The 10221-nt window shown below is 46.8% G+C and overlaps 1 long non-coding RNA gene across 1 annotated transcript; it reads right to left on the bottom strand.

The window, feature by feature from the left end:
* Positions 1-9558: 9558 nt before the first annotated feature.
* Positions 9559-10221, bottom strand: LOC147947040 (uncharacterized). The gene is made up of 2 exons (XR_015587109.1): positions 9999-10221; positions 9559-9900 (listed from the first exon to the last, which is right to left on the bottom strand). It is a non-coding gene; the product is annotated as an uncharacterized LOC147947040 (long non-coding RNA).

Here is a 10221-nt window from a genome sequence, read left to right as displayed (position 1 = left end):
TAATAAATAATAAACCAATATGAATAATTGAAACGATCTGACCCGTTTTTTTTAAATAAGAAATAATAATAATAATATAATAATAATAATAATAATAAATAAACTACGACTAGTGGTCTCATACCCACTAGCCACCTAACCACAATCGCAAAAAAAAGCTGAACAACAAATACCAATTAAATAACCAACAAACCAATATCCAATAATAATCCATAGTAGAATAACCAATAACCAACCCTAACCATTCCAATGTCAATACGACATGAAACAAGAAACCGGCAACCTAGCAAGTTCTAAAGACCCAACACTAGCAACCTAGCAACGCCAGAAAACAATCAATCGAGTCCCTAGAACATCTTCCTCTTCATTACCATGATTCCACGATCACACTTTGCCTTTACGTGCATCACAAACACAAATTAAGATGCATGAGTATTTGATAAATACTCAGTGAGGCAATCCTCCCATCTACTGGGCTATACACACAATCAACAATGATCCAATGTTCCAAAACAACCAACACACAAAACACACAAACCAGGAAAACGAACATCGTCTCACTGGAAGGGAGGTGTCGACCGACACTGGCATTAGTGTCGACCGACACTACCCCACAGTGTCAATCGATGCCGTCTTGTTGGTGTCAACCGACACCAAGTGGTGTCGATCGACACCAAGTGGTGTCAATCGACACTCCACTTGCAACTGCGATCCGTTCGAAGCCGAGAGTCGGATCTCGTTTCTCAACCTCTTCCAAATCGTCCAATACTCAAAACCCATGCCGAAAACATCATTAGGAACCTGTATAATCCAATTCCCAGCAAGAAAACACACAAAACAACAACAAACAAGCAAGAACAAGGAAATCAAGGGCTTAGATTAGCCATGGTCATGCACTCACCTCTTTGCAGGAAGATTCAGACCAAGAGCAACAAATCCAACCCTCCTAGCAAGCCTGTAGATCCTTCCTAGCTCCAAATCTCTCAAGAACAGCCAAGAAATCTCACCAACCTCTCTCAAAAACTCAAGAACTCTCTTTTCTCCCTTTTCTCTCAAAAACCACAATGCGGCAAACAAAATAAACCTCCAAAAGCCTTCTGGTCGACAATTCACTTATATAACCTGGTCCAATGGTTTTTTCTAAACAAAACCGGTTCAAATCGATAATTAAATCAATCTGGTCGAACCAGAATAAGTGGTGTCGACCGACACCAACATGGTTGTCGATCGACACCCACCCCCAAAACGCAGAGTTTTGGTTTGCGGACGTTACAATTCTCCTCCACCAAAATAGATTTGTTCTCGAATCTTGATCAACACTCAGCCAAGGACTCATGTGCTACCGACTCCACGGCCCGCACTCTAGGTGATAGACTCGCGCTCCAGGCGTTATTTGCTATCAACTTTTGGAATTTCCTTTACTCATAGGCCTAAACCTTGAGTTTTTATTGGCTCTTCATCAGACCTAAGTCTGCATGCCATAATGTTGGCTCCTCATCGGGCCTAAACCCGCATGCCATAATGTATAAGGAGAAATCCAATATTTGTCTCTCAGGTCATCACCCTACAACGCGCCTTCGGATAGTCATCCGAAGTCGATATACCAACCACACTCCCAAGCCACAAAGTCTTAGAATATGGCGGTACTAGGAGAACCGAAGTCCCCCAAGAGTCGCGAGCAAACAATTCTGAACACGTCTGAGTCCTATCCCTACCCAGGTTTCCTTCCCGTGGCTCGCGTAAGACAACACAATGTCCTACCAACCACATATCCCCTCACTGGGATACCTCATGACCACACAAGGATCATCTCACTGCCCCACGGGCCGCCACAAAGGCCAAACAAATGTCCTAAACAGGACTGCCACCAAGGCCAAAAAAATATCCTAAACAGGACCGCCACCAAGGCCAAACAAATGTCCTAAACAAGACCGCCACAAAAGCCAAACAAATTTCCTAAACAGGATCGCCACAAAAGCCAAACAAATGTCCTAAACATGACCGCCACCAATGCCACTCGTCCCGAAGGACCGTCACGAAGACCATCTGTCCCGAAGGACCGCCTCAGCAGGCACTCTGGCTAAACAACCCACCACAAAGGCCACACAATGGCTAAACAGCCCGCCACGAAGGCCACACAATGGCTAAACAGCCCGCCATGAAGGCCACACAATGGCTAAACAGTGCGCCACAAAGGCCACACAATGGCTAAACATCCCGCCACAAAGGCCACAAAATGGTTAAACAGCCCGCCACAAAGGCCACACAATGGCTAAACAGCCCGCCACAAAGGCCACACAAGCCCCTCCAAGGCTCTCCACCGCTAAAAATGGATGAATTCTAACTCACATAAAACCTTCCATTTTTAGACCTTCCACTTCCGAAACTTTCTATTTATAGAGACTTCTAATTCGGGAAACTTTCCTCTAAAACACTGCCTTGCGGAAATTTTGTACCCCAAACACCACCTCATCTTGTTACTTAGTCGCATAACCAACCATCCCTAGCGACCAAGTAAACAAGAGAGATGGGCTGGAATACTCCATTCCCGCTCCAGCCACGGACTACAGATGGAACCAGGCTAGGCATGCTCAAGTCGTGGTTTACTTCTCATACCACTTCTTAAACCTTGCCTTCATCCCCGCCTCAAGCTCCCAAGTCTGCTCCTCCACACCATCACAATCCCAAAGGACTATCATCAAAGGAATCTTCTTCTTCCGAAGTTCCTTGATCCTCCTCTCGAGAACCTCACTGGTCTCTCCTCCAAAGTCATGTTAGACTGAAGATCCTCAGGAATCTTAGCAACAACTGATTATCCTCACGGAGACACTTCCGCAACATAGACACATGGAAAACCGTATGGAATGCTCGCATAACCTCAGGTAACTCCAGTCTATATGCCACTGGTCCAACTCGCTCAATCACTCTGAACGGACCCAGATACCTCGGACTCAACTTAGTCTCAGTCAATGACCTATTCGGACCCCGCAACATGGCCATCTTGAGGTACACTCTATCTCCAACCTGAAACTCTTGATCTCTCCTCCTCCTATCGGCATAACTCCTCTGCCGATCCTGAGCTTCCTTCATGTTCAGCTTGAGAACCCGAATCTTCTCCGAGGTTTCCTGAACAAAATCTACCCCGTACATGCTCCTCTCCCCCACCTGAGTCCAGCATAACGGTGTATGACACGGCCTCCCATACAAAGCCTCATAAGGTGCCATCCCGATACTCGCCTGGTAACTGTTGTTGTAAGCAAACTCTACCAAGCTCAAATGATCTGCCCAATGGCCACCCCAATCCAACACACACATCCTCAACAAATCCTCCAACGTCTAGATCGTCCTCTCTGACTGTCCATCTGTCTGGGGATGATAAGCTGTACTCATATGCACCTTAGTGCCCATCTCTGCCTGAAATGCTTTCCAGAACACCGAAGTGAACTTGGAATCCCTATCAAACACTATGCTCGCTGGCACCCCATGCAACCTGACTATCTCCTTCACATACTTCTTAGCCAAGACCGCTGCTCCATCAGTCTTCTTAATGGCCAGAAAATGTGCCGACTTAGTCAACCGATCCAGAATGACCCAAATAGCATCAAACGTCATGGACAATGGCACACCTACCACGAAGTCCATAGTAATCATATTCCACTTCCACTCCGGAATGAGACGACTCTTCAGCAAGCCACCTGGTACTTGATGCTCAGCCTTCACTAGCTGACACACATCGCACCTCGCAACCTAACTAGCAACATCCTTCTTCATCCCGACCACGTGATAGTACCTCTTGAGATCTCGGAACATCTTAGTCGCTCTTGGATGAATAGAGAACATGCTAGCATGAGCTTCTCTAAGAATCTCCTGCCTCAACTCCTCATCCTTAGGCACACAGATCCGCCCATGCACCAGAATAGTACCATTAGCCGAAACCTGATACTCTGAGTCAACATTCTTTGAGGCATTCACCAGCCTCAAATCCGACTCCTGAGCCAACCGCACTCAGCTCAACAGATCGGCTCTATCAGCTGCAACCAAACCCAACGGCTCCTGAGAAACCCCACACAAACTCAACGCATTGATCTCTCCTACCAGAGAATCCATATCCTGCTCCTGAGCCGAAGCCGCCCGCTTCCGACTCAATGCATCTGCAACCAAGTTAGTCTTACCAGGGTGGTAGGCTATCTCCAGATCATAATCCGCCACCAGCTCCATCCACCGCCTCTGCCTCAAGTTCAGCTCGGACTGAGTCAATATATACTTCAGGCTCTTATGATCTGTAAACACCTGTACTTTTGCACCATAAAGATAAAATCTCCAAATTTTCAGGACAAAAACCACAACACCCATCTCCAAGTCATGAGTAGGATAGTCGTCCTCATGCTTCCGCAATTGCCGCGAAGCATAGGCAATCACCTTCCCATGCTGCATCAACACACATCCCAAACCCACTCTAGATGCATCTGTATAAACCATATAAGGTTCTCCCTGCTCAGGCAAAGCCAACATCGGAGCAGTAGTCAACATCTTCTTCAGGCTTGCAAAGCCCTCCTCACACTCCTGTGACCAGACAAAAGGAACGTGACACTCCTTCCTCGTCAATTTAGTCATAGGACGTCTTCTGCTCGCAAACCTCTACACAAATCTCCTGTAATACCCTGCCAACCCGAGAAAACTCCTGATCTCCGTGGCATTCTGCGGTCTAGGCCTATCCCTGATAGCCTGAATCTTCTCTGAATCTACATAAACCCCATCCGCAGACACAATGTGACCAAGAAAACCAATCTCACGCTGCCAGAAACTACACTTGCTCAGCTTAGCAAACAACTTCTGCTCCCGCAGCTTCTCCAGGACTGCCCTCAAATGCACTGCATGCTCTTCAGGACTCTTAGAATAAATCAGGATGTCGTCGATGAAAATGATGACAGACACGTCCAGAAACTCCTGAAACACGTTGTTCATCAATCTCATAAACGCAGCTGGTGTGTTAGTCAACCCAAACGGCATCACCACAAACTCGTAATGCCCATACCTCGTCCTCAAAATAGTCTTCCTCATATCCGCCTCATCTATCAGGATCTGATGATAACACGACGCCAGATCTATCTTGGAGAACCAAGTAGCACCACTCAACTGATCCAACAACTCATCGATCCTCGGCAGAGGTTACTTGTGCTTCACAGTGACCCGGTTGAGACCCCTGTACTCGATACACAAGCGGAAACTCCCATCTTTCTTCTTAACGAATAACCCCGGCGCTCCCCACGGTGATACACTAGGACGGATGGAACCCTTGCTCAACAAATCCTCAAGCTGCTTCTTCAGCTCTGCCATCTCTGCTGGAGCCATCCTGTAAGGAGCCTTGGATAACGGTGTCGTCCCTGGTTCCAGTTCAAACGTAAAAGGATCAGACCGAGAAGGTGGTAACCCCTGCAATGACTGGAACACGTCCTCAAACTCCTCTACAACCTGAATACCGCTAACCGTAGACTTCCCCACTGACTCTGGCATAGATATAATAACCAAATAAGCCCCACGGCCCTTCTCGGTCATCTTCCCAGCCTGAATGGCCGAGATCACGAGACTCCCCGAAGTCGGTCTAATCCCCTAATAAACCAACTTCCCTCCTGAACGCTCAACCTCCACTCTACCCCGATGACAATCTAGATGGACCATATGCCGATGCAACAAGTCCATCCCCAAGATAACGTCATACAACTCCACTGGGCTGATAAGCAAATCCGCATGCCAAGACTCTCCCGCGATCTGAATATCGATACCCCTCGCTCGACCAATGACCCTCAGGAACTTGCCTCCAGCAACTCTGACAACTCCTGTACGCTCTCCGGGATCTCCCACGATACCCGCACTCTCTGCACACTCCGGCGTAATGAAGCTATGAGTAGCTCCAGAATCAAACATAACATGGGACTTAAACCCTCCCACCAACAAGGTCACTACACAAACCTCATGTGTTGAGAACCTAACACTTTATCACAGGACAACATAAAATCTGAACTTACTAAGAATTCACAATGATACAGTACCAGAAATTATACCTGTGATCGCCCCAACGCTGGTCCCACCAGTCTCTGCAGTCGTGTAAACCCGTTACGCCTGCTCAATCCGCGCCACATGCTGCCCTCCCGGCTGCACCTGCTGCTACGCTGCCACTGCTACCGGCTGCAACTTGGGACAATAGGGCTTGATGTGCCCTGGTTCCCAGCAATAGTAGCATACACGATCTGCTGTCGACGGGGCACTCCTCTTGGGACAGCTAGCAAACTTGTGATCCTTGCTCCCACACTTGAAGCAACCCGCACCACTGATGTCAGCCTAGCCTCCCACCTCCTCTTGATTCCCTGCACAGGATTGCCACCCTTGCTAGAACCTCCCTGGTGTTGAGCCTTACTAGGCTGAACTACTGGGTTAGCCGCCACTGACTATGCCCGGATATCCTCCTCAATCCCTGCTGCAGTCTCAACCAGCTCTGCACGCGAAGCATAACTCCGCCCCTACAGTGAACCCTCAAGTCATCACATAGGGCTCTAAAAAACCTCCTGATCAGAGCCTCCTCAGACTCCATATCCCGACCCCCATACCTCAGAAGTCGGTTGAACTCCAAGTCAAGCTCCCGCACTGACCGAGTCCCCTGAGCTAGCTGAAGGAACTGCACTTCCAACCTATCCAGTGCCTCCCTAGGGAAATACTTGCGGTTGAACTCCAAGACGAAGTCAGCCCAAGACATCTCCCTCTGCACTCTCCTCGCTGCCACAGAACTCCACCACAATTGAGCATCACCAGTCAAATAGTGGACCCCAATGTCCACCCAAAACCCCTCAAGACACCTCAGAGTATGGAAGTTACGTTCCACACTCGTCCTTTCGCATCCGCAGCGGTAGGATCTGTACCTCCCGGAAACCGCTTGGTACCAATACGGCCCATCTCAGTCAGCATGCTGATATAACAAGAATGGACCCCCACATCCGCAGCCACTGGCTGCCGCTCCTCCGCCACCACTGGTGAAACTACCTGAGCCTGAGCCGGTGCCATTGGTGGCAACCGCTCCAACAACTGTGCCAGCAAACCCGCAAGGTCGACACCCGGGACTCCACCCACACCCGGGGCCCTAACATCACCGGCTACTGGAGCATCAACACTGCCCCCTCCGGCCACACTCATGGAATCCTCCTGGACACCCTGCGACTCGCCCACACCCTCTGCTGTCACACTCTAGTCCGCAGTCTCACTAACCACTGGGACTCTGCCCCTACCACGACCACGTCCGCGTCCACGACCATGACCAGCAACAGCATCCTCTCTAACCATCTGCACTACCATGAACAGAAGGCTAAGCACACAATTATCATAACCCAGAAACATAAACTCACTGTAGGCTCGAAGAAGATGTTCTAGGACTCCATGCCACACACAATTGACTAACTCACATAATCAATCAAGACATGCAATCCCAAACATAACAACAAAAACCTAGTGAACCCAAACCTAGAACCGTAAGGGCTCTTATACCAAACTGAAACGACCTGACCCGTTTTTATTTTTTTTAAATAATAAATAATAATAATGTAATAATAATAATAATAAATAAACTACGACTAGTGGTCCCATACCCACTAGCCACCTAACCACAATCGCAAAAAACAGCGGAATAACAAATACCAATTAAATAACCAACAAACCAATATCCAATAATAATCCATAGTAGAATAACCAATAACCAACCCTAACCATTCGAATGTCAATACAACAGGAAACAAGAAACCGGCAACCTAGCAAGTTCTAAAGACCCAACTCTAGCAACCTAGCAACGCCAGACAACAATCAATCGAGTTCCTAGAACATCTTCCTCTTCATTGCCTTGATTCCACGATCACACTTTGCCTTTACCTGCACCACAAACACAAATTGAGATGCTTGAGTATTTGATAAATGCTCAGTGAGGCAATCCTCCCATCTACTGGGCTATACACACAAGCAACAATGATTCAATGTTCCAAAACAACCAACAAACAAAACACACAAACAAGGAAAACGAACATCGTCTCGCTGGACGGGAGGTGTCGACCGACACCAGCCTAGTGTCGACCGACACTGGCATTGGTGTCGACTGACACTACCCCACAATGTCGATCGATGTCGTCTTGCTGGTGTCGACCGACACCAAGTAGTGTCAATCGACACTCCACATGCAACTACGATCCGCTGCAAGCCGAGAGTCAGATCTCGCTTTTCAACCTCTTCCAAATCGTCCAATACTCAAAACCCATGCCGGAAACATCATTAGGAACCTGTATAATCCAATCCCCAGCAAGAAAACACACAAAACAACAACAAACAAGCAAGTACAAGGAAATCAAGGGCTTAGATTAGCCATGGTCATGCAGTCACCTCTTTGCTGGAAGATTCAGACCAAGAGCAACGAATCCAACCCTCCTAGCAAGCCTCTAGATCCTTTCCAGCTCTAAATCTCTCAAGAACAGCCAATAAATCTCACCAATCTCTCTCAAAAACTCAAGAACTCTCTTTTTGCATCGACCGACACTCACCATGCATCAACCAACGCATGCTCGATATTACACAAAATCCCTAATTGTGTCAACCAATGCCTCCACATGGCATCGACCGATGCTACTAGGGCAACCGCGCTGTCCTCGCATTGCATCGACCGATGCACAAAGTGCATTGACCGATACACATGTCGAGCGTCGTTTTTCCCCGAAGCTGCTCGCCAGAACTCCGTCCCTAAACCACCAAGAACACAAAACCAATGCCACAAAAAGCTTTCCAAAGTCTCATACGACTCAACAACGTTCTAAACAAGTCATATAACACATAAACAAGCAGATCAGAGAAATCTCAAGCTTAGGGGATCTCCAATCCATCTCTATTTTTTTCTCTATAATAGAGAAACTTTATAATAAAGGTGAGTTTTACTCGAAATCATCTATATTCTCACCTCTAAAATAGAGTTTGCTATTTTTTTCCCCTATTAATAGAGGTACTTTATTTTTTTCTACAAAGGCTCCTCTATAAATAGAGGAAAAAATAGCAATCTCTATTTTAGAGGTGAGAATAGAGATGAATTAGAGTAAAACTCACCTCTATTATAGAGATCCTCTATTATAGAGAAAATAATAGGGAAAACCATTTGAGATGGTCTTAGATAAGCTATGGTCATGCACTCACCTTTGCCAAGAAGATTCTGAACCGCAAACAGGAAGATCTACTCTCATAGGAAGCTCCTACAATAATCCCAGCTACAGATCTCTACAGGAACAGCCTCAAACTCCAAAAATCTCACCAAAAACGCTCAAGAACACTTTCTCTCTTTTCTTTTTCCCAGAAACGGCCAAACTTGGCTAAACCCCCGAGTTTCTGATTTTATAAGCGGTTCCAAGGTTTTTCTAACCCCAAAACGCAACATTTAACTTAAACTCGTCCGCAAGAACCAACCTTGCATCGACCGATGCACATTTTGCATCGACCGATGCACATTTTGCATCGACCGATGCATCCCCTAACGGATGTTACAACTACAAAAAACAATTGAGATGCGTAAGTATTATCACAAATACTTAGTGATACAATCCTTCCATCTATTAGGCTATACACAAAAGCAATTAAGATCATACACAAGAAACATCACAAAACAACCAAAATCGACAATCAGGACAAAACTGCATCTACAAACACCTAGTGTCGGTCGCCACAACCACTAACGCGATCTCCCTTCGCAACTTAAGATGGTTTCGATCGACACCACAACTCTGCAACACCTCCGTTGACGATCTCCTCCATTAATCAACCTTGAATCTCAACCATAATATCTCTCACGACCACACATCCAAGAACAGCCAGACAAGGTCACACAAACACCTTAAAAGTACACAAACAACAAGGAATCAACCACATAATCACCAAATCAAATCACACAAAACCCTAATTGTTCAGATAAGCCATGGTCATGCACTCACCTTGATTTAGATTGATCTCTGGACAAGAACAAGCAATCCCACGAAAATAGTGGCTCCTTCTCACACCCACGCTATTGATCTCTTTCTCCTCCCCTTGAAAGCACCAAAAATCCGCTCTCTTGCACCTCAAGTCTCACACAAGCCTCTCCTTTGTCCTCTGGAACGATAAGAACCAACTCTCTCTTTCTCCTTTACCAAGGAACGAAAATCACACACCTAAGGC

The sequence above is a fragment of the Camelina sativa genome, chromosome 3, assembly GCF_030686135.1.
Source record: "Camelina sativa cultivar CO46 ecotype springtype chromosome 3, ASM3068613v1".
Lineage (NCBI taxonomy): Eukaryota > Viridiplantae > Streptophyta > Magnoliopsida > Brassicales > Brassicaceae > Camelina > Camelina sativa.
Note: the sequence above shows the minus strand (reverse complement) of the source record. Positions and strands in the feature narration are given on the sequence as shown.